Here is a 7,295-nt window from a genome sequence, read left to right on the forward strand (position 1 = left end):
CGCATTTAAGAAATACACTAAACTTCATTCAATGATTCAGTTTTCTCAGTCTTTGAGTAACTCAGGGCATTGCATTGACCCTTATAGCCATTAGAATATAATTTAGTGTGAAGTAGTAATCATCTTTGTGCAATGTGTAATATATTTCTAAATAGTTCTAGAAAAATCTGGAAAAAAAATCTGAAGATTATCCCATATTAACTTCTGCAGTCCTAGTTATCCAAAAATGAGTTAGTTTCCAGTCATTTTCTCAATTTTTATAAATATAAGTTAACTATAAATATATTGAAAATAAAATATAGACAAAGAATAACAGAGTTATAGAAAATTTAGAGATTTCATTGAGCAAAAATGAAGAGATACCTCTATAATATTGTTGCTAAACTTTATTCCCTACAGAACCTAGTAGATAAAATATTCCTATTATTGCTTTAAAAAAACAAAAAAGGGCTCAAATATTCAACTATTATTTTTACTTTTTAATATTATTTACAAAGTTAATAAAAAATTAAAACATCTTATTTCTAAAAAAAATGCATAATCTGGATGCAAATATATTGAAGTATTATTCACTTTACTCTTCTAAAAACAGAGTGGGATTTTTCAATGAGTGTATGTATTTTTAAATGCACCGTTTGTACTAGGCTACCTGATTCAATAAGTACTACCTAATTTCAAAAATGTATATTATTTCATAAAGAATTACATAAACTTCATTTTACCTGAAAATGGCAATCCTAAATGAATGCAGTGAATGAGTTTGTCTGTCTAAACTGCCTTCTGTGCAGAAACAGAGCTCATTCCATGTTAGGGCTGGGATTTAGGCTGAGGTTTCCTTTCATTGTTTAAGGTTTCAGCCATCCACCTTTTCTCCTAAAATGTTTTCACTTTTGCAGATGATCGGAACCCTATCAAAATCTTGAAGAACACTTATTTTGTGCCAGTTTATGAGCTAGGAATATTTCTTCTTACACTTGTTTAGACAACCAGTTTTTATGCGTGTGTCGAATTTGCTGCGTAAAGATTTGTACTTTTCCTTGGCAGACATCCATACAAGTGAGTGTTTATGTCTATGTGATATTTGAGTCCCATGACTTGTAATGCCATAACAGGAAGTTGATTTTTATCTTTACAAAAATGTTAAGTCTGCTTCTCTACTGTTCATTATTTCACAGGTTGGGTCTTTAAATCTGGGTTCCCCAAGAGTCATAAAATTCATTTAGAGGTTGGTTCTTCCCTCAGATATTCACAGGACTTATTCTTCCGCCTCATTGCTGTCTCTGCCCAGATGTCACGTCTTCAAGAGGCATTCGTTAACCATCTTGTCTAAAGGGTCTCCACAGGAGTCACTCTTTTTCTCTTCAGAGCACTTATCAGTTCTTGCTGTTATGTTATAAATGCTTTCATTTATTTGTGTGGGTGTGTTTTTTGGTTTTTGAGATTTTTTTTGGTCTCCTCTGCCATAAGTACATTTGGTGCGGATGTTAATAATCTTACTTATCTTTGTATCTCTGTCCTATGGCTAAAATTGTGCCTGGACCACAGTGGGCTCTTAATAAATATTTACTAAATAATAGTCTAAAATAATTGGAAGAAATCTTAAGATGAAAAGAGGTTACACATTCCAGGCCAGGTTAATAATAATAATAATAAATCACTTAATATTTAAAACAAATTTATATGTATCTATTATTAGTCATTTTAATTTTTCTAAAAAATTTGAGTTATATTATTAATAGTCATTTCCATAGTTTTAAAATTTGCATAATAATTGGAGAGTTAAACGATACAATAGAAAGTTGTCATATTTAAGAAGCATTTATTTGTCTTAGTTACCTAGTCTTGTTCTAACAAAATATACCACAAGTGGGTGGCTTTAAAGAACAGAAATTTATATTCTCACAATCCAGGACGCTAGAAGTATGAATTCAGGGCATGGTTCTAGAGGGAGGTCCTCCTTTGTCTAATGCAGCTTGTAGTAGTTGCCTGCAATACTTAGAGCTCCTGTGCTTGGAGATGCATGTGTGTCTGTCTTCAAACGGTGGCTTTCTCCTGTGTATCTCTGTGCCTATGCTGCTCTTTGTATATGTGATTAGGTTTAGGACCCATCCTACACTAATGTGATCTCATTAACACAACAAAGGAAAACCCCAAACAGCAGGGACAGATTGCCCAATAAGCAAGGTACGCATGGTCTTATTTGTGTTTACTTACTAATCCGTAGTGCACAATTTCATCCATTTTTTACTACATCAAAGATGTGGTGAAACCCATGTGAAATTGTGCAGTACAGATTAGCAAGTAAACACAGTTAAGCCCGTTTGTACCTTGCTTACTGTAAACCTGTGCATACCTTGCTTACTGGTTAAGCTGCCCCTGCCAAACAGGGTCATATTTACAAGTACAGGAGTTAGAATTTCAACACATATTTTTGGGAGACGCGCAATTCAATCCGCAACAGTACACATTTGACCTTAAACTTTATTTTTTAGATTTACATTTTAAAACTGTCATGGATTTTGTCTTCCCCATGTAAAATTGATTCAAATGATTTAGCTAAACTAAGAGTGCTCTCAAAACGTATAAGGATAAACCAAAAAAAAAGAAAAGAAATTTTAAATCTATTTGAAAATAATTAAAATTTTAGAAAGGAATTTGGAGGATAAATTCAAAGGTAAACAAATTATCTTAACATATTTATGTCTTCTTTCTCCTTGGTTATGAAGGGACAGTCTTCTTTTTTCCTTTCTTCTTATATTAAATGACTTTGGTAGATGGATGCCAAAACTAAGAAAGACCAAACATAGAGGTCAAGTTATATGTTTGAAAATCAAACTGCTGGGATTTAAGATTTTCCAAATGGTAGCAGAGATAAAGATAATTTCTCAGGGTCAGGTAGGTTATTTTTTTCTCAGTAAATATGTCCTTATAAATGTTTGAGTGAGGCTATGGTAAGTGATAGAGCCCTGGTGGTGCAGTGGTTAAGAGCTCAGCGGCTAACCAAAAGGTTGGAAGTTTGAATCCACCTTCCACTCCTTGGAAACCCTATGGGACAGTTCTGATGAGATTAGAGGAAGGGGTCAACTCAAAGCTGAATCAGGAGAAGCAGAGCTAGAGCCACAGGGTAAGAGCGGTGGAGCCGAAGCTTATCCTGAGGATGACTGTCAGACCTTGTTGGCCAGGAAAACGCAATCTAGAGAAGAAATGTCCTGCAGAAAGAGATTTTCCCACCTTGCCTTACCTCAGAGATATGGAGGGAAGAAAATAAAGCTCCTCTGAGAATTTCTAACCCAAAGCCTCTGCTCACATGTGTGTTCACAAGCCTAAATTCAGAGTACCAAGAAACTTCTTCTAGCTTAAAATTTAAAGTAGTTAGCTGTGTTAGTAGTGATGAACATGCCTAGAGAAGCAAATTTTCTAAAGGAATACACTTTTAACTAAGGTCTCAAAGAACTCCTAGATATAAAACTCTAAGAAATATCAGTTGAGAATTAAAAAAAAAAAAAAAAAGCAAGCATATGTCACAGAACGACCCTTCAAAGATGTTTACACCCTAATTCCTGGAACGTGTGACTATGCTAAATTTCCTGGCCAAAAGGAAGGAGGTGTCACATGACCTGGGAAGATTTGGGGGTAGAGATGTGATCATGAGGATGATGATAATGGTGTTGATGGACCTTCCTGAGGGCCAGCACTTACTGAGGGATTACCCAGGCTCCATTCACACTACCCCTCAGCATCACTGGGTTCGTGGGCTGGGTCTAACCCAAGGTGGTGCGGGGGACTGGGCCTCATACAACAGGTTGGTTGCCCTGGGGATTTGGCAGAGGTGGGGACCTTGTCCACATCCCTGCCCAACCCCCTGAACCTTGGATGTTTGAGCAATTCTACTTTCAAAGGCCAGGCTTCCTGAGGCTGGCGGGGCTTGAGGGGAAACTGAGGGAATTTAACCCCCTAATGGAACATGGGTAGGGTGCAAGTGGAGTGTGGGAGAGGGCAGAAACCCTTCCAAAAGAGCTGGCAAGCTCAGGTCTCTGAGGAGATGCCAGGGCCCTCCTGACATCATCTCAGTCTCTGAAGCCTATGTCCCCACAACTTTCTACCTTATCAGTTCTGTCCTCATTTTCTCTCTGTCCCCTTACTGTGACCCCCTGGAGACAAGGGCTGGTATAACCTGGGGAGGAAGTGTGGGGCTGCCCAGGTGGGATCACAGTGGTGGTCTGGCCTGGATTGGCCTGGCCTGTATACCTTTGTATTACCTTTTGGTTCCTCCTGACAAATGGCAAGATGCGGTGGGGGCGAGGGCTGAGTCAATGTCTAAAGTGTGGGTAATGATTTGTGCTCCAGGATTTCCCAAGGTCAAAGCCCTGGGCTGGGGGGAAGCACCAAAAAAAATCTTGCTGTCTTGAGCATCTCTGCTCAAGTGAGCTGGTTAGAGGGCTATCTCTCTAGAATATGGGTGCAGCCATGGCCCCAGCTTTGAGGTGACAGAGCTGGATTCAGATACTTTTCCCTGTTACCAGTTCTGTGACCCTGGACAAGTCGTACTACCTCTCAGGGCCTCCCCAGTCTCCCCAGTTGCACAATGGAAACCATTCTAGCATCTACTTCCTAGGGGCGTCATCAGGTGTTTGTGAGATAATACCCATAAAATTATGGGCATGAGCCAGTGTCCCATGTAGCAAAGGTACAAACTTAGAGATAGAAAGACTTCATGACAGGGGGAAGCACCATGGAATACAACTCAAAACAGCACTGGGTTCTGGTGGTGTGATCTTGAGAAAGTCACTTTCCAGCTAGGCCTCATTTCCCAGTCTTCCCACTGTGAAGAGGGTGAAATGACATCAAATCAGCTATCATCACCCTCCGGCATAAACCCTCCAATGGCTTCCCACTATATTTAGAATCAGACCCAAGTGCCCCATCTTGGACTACGTGATGGGAAGCCTTCTCAGTGGTTTCTATAATATCTGCTTTCTGATTTTCTGTTATACACACCCTTGTGTAATTCCCTGCCCTTGAGTGTAAACTGGACTTGTTATTGTTAGCTGCTGTCTAGTTGGTCTTAATTCACAACAACCCCAGGCACAGTGGAATTGGACTGTTGTGATCCATAGGGTTTCCACCGGCTGATTTTTGGAAGTAGATCACCAGATCTTTCTTCCTAGTCTGATTTAGTCTGGAAGCTCCACTAAAGCCTGTTCAGCATCATAACAATACATAAGCCTCCACTGACAGATGAGTGGTGGCTGTGCTTGAGGTGTATTGGCCAGGAATCAAACCCAAGACTACCATATGGAAGATAAGAATTCTGCCACTGAACCACCACTGCTCTCCAAACTGGACTTAATGACTCACTTTAAAGAACAGGACAAAATGTCTGTGACTTCTGTCTTGCTCTCTACCTCTGCCTCTCCATCTCTATCTCTATTTCTGTCTCTATCTCTATTTCCATCTCTATTTCCTTCCCTTCCTCCCCCACTTCCTGGATCCCTTACTATGGGGTAGCAGGATGTAATGTATGAGCTTCTATGAAGAGGCCAATGTGGGAAAAAACCGAGGGAGGGTCCCAGCCAGTCTGAGAGGTACTGAGGTCCTCAGTTCAACAGCTCACAAGAAACTTTTGTGTTTATTTTCACCTCTGTTGTTTATTAATTACCTAATTTTATTTATTAACTTATTTTCATTCTCTTTCACCACTCCCACTTTCCTCCCTCCAACAATAGCCATTCTAACACGATATCTATCTATCATTTCTTTGGATGGATCCTGGTAACACATACAGAATCGAGTGCATACATTTTCAACAAGCAGTGTTGTGTTCATTCTGTGTCTTCCCTTTTTCTCATAGTGTTATGTTGTTAAGTCCTATCCATTTTGCTGTGTGAACATCTGGTCTCTTGCATAATAGTCTATGCATGATAGTCTTCTGTGGTGGCACCACCACTTTTTACTTATTAATGAGGGATATATTTTAAAGATCTCCCCTAGACACTCACTAGGTCATCTTTTTAGCCATTTTTTCCTGGCTCAATTTTTATTGTCTTTTATTTCCTTAGGAATTTAATACATAATTGCGTTATATCCTGACCCAAGCCGTGGTATTTTCAATGGCTTCATATGCATGCGGAAGCTGGGCAATGAATAAGGAAGATCAAAGAAGAATTGATGCCTTTGAATTATGGTGTTGGCAAAGAATATTGAATATACCATGGACTCCCAGAAGAATAAACAAATCTGTCTTGGAAGAAGTACAGCCAAAATGCTCCTTAGAAATGAGGATGGCGAGAATATTTTTGCTACTTCGGACATGTTATCAGGAGGGACCTGTCCCTAGAGATGGACATCATGCTTAAGTTAAAGCGGAGGGTCAGCGAAAAAGTGGAATAGACCCTGTCTTAGTCATCCAGTGCTGCTCTAACAGAAATACCACAAGTGGACAGCTTTAACAAAGAGAAGTTTATTCTCTCACAGTCCAGTAGGCTACAAGTCCAAAGTCAGGGCATCACCTCCAGGAAAAGGCTTTCTCTGTTGGTTCTAGAGGAAGGTCCATGACACTTTACCCTTTGGCACCTAACAATTCACGTCCTTGCAACATGCAAAACATATTCATCTCATCACATCACAGCAAAAGTCTTAACTCCAAGTCCAAAATCCAAAAATGCGTCTTCATCTGTGAAAACTAGAATACAAGTTATCTGCTTCCAGACATACAATGGCAGAGTTCCGGCAAAATGGTGCTCTAGGCAGAAGCACCACGCCGTCCCTCCACAGCAAAGATCTGAAAAACTAAGTCGAACAGAGAATACAACAATCCTGAAACCCTAAAACATCAAATGAAGAGATAAAGAACTCAGCTAAGCACCAAATGGAGTGAGAAAACTGACAGAGAATGGACAGCGAGGAGAGATTCATGCAGAGGTCCCCTATCAGCTAACGCAGCGTGGATACACCATCTTGGACTCCTATCGGAGACCGGCAAATGGGGGTACGAGAAAGCAGCCTCACGGAGCGTCCAGCGGGAGACAAAACAACCGGATGAAACAAACAAATCTACAATCAATAAACGAGAAAAATAACTACTGGATGCCCCAAAAACAGCAGACAATATCAAAACATTTACAAAAACAGAACAGGATGGTTCCAGTAGGCGTCCAAAATAAAATACCAGATGACTCTCCTGTGGAAGAAAATGCACTAGAAGTACCTGATAGGGAATTCAAATCTCTAATACTCAGAATTTTCAAAGAACTGAGGCAAAAAGCTGACAAACATGAGGAAAAAATAGACAAATT

Source organism: Trichechus manatus, unplaced genomic scaffold, assembly GCF_000243295.1.
Source record: "Trichechus manatus latirostris isolate Lorelei unplaced genomic scaffold, TriManLat1.0 scaffold00002, whole genome shotgun sequence".
NCBI lineage: Eukaryota > Metazoa > Chordata > Mammalia > Sirenia > Trichechidae > Trichechus > Trichechus manatus.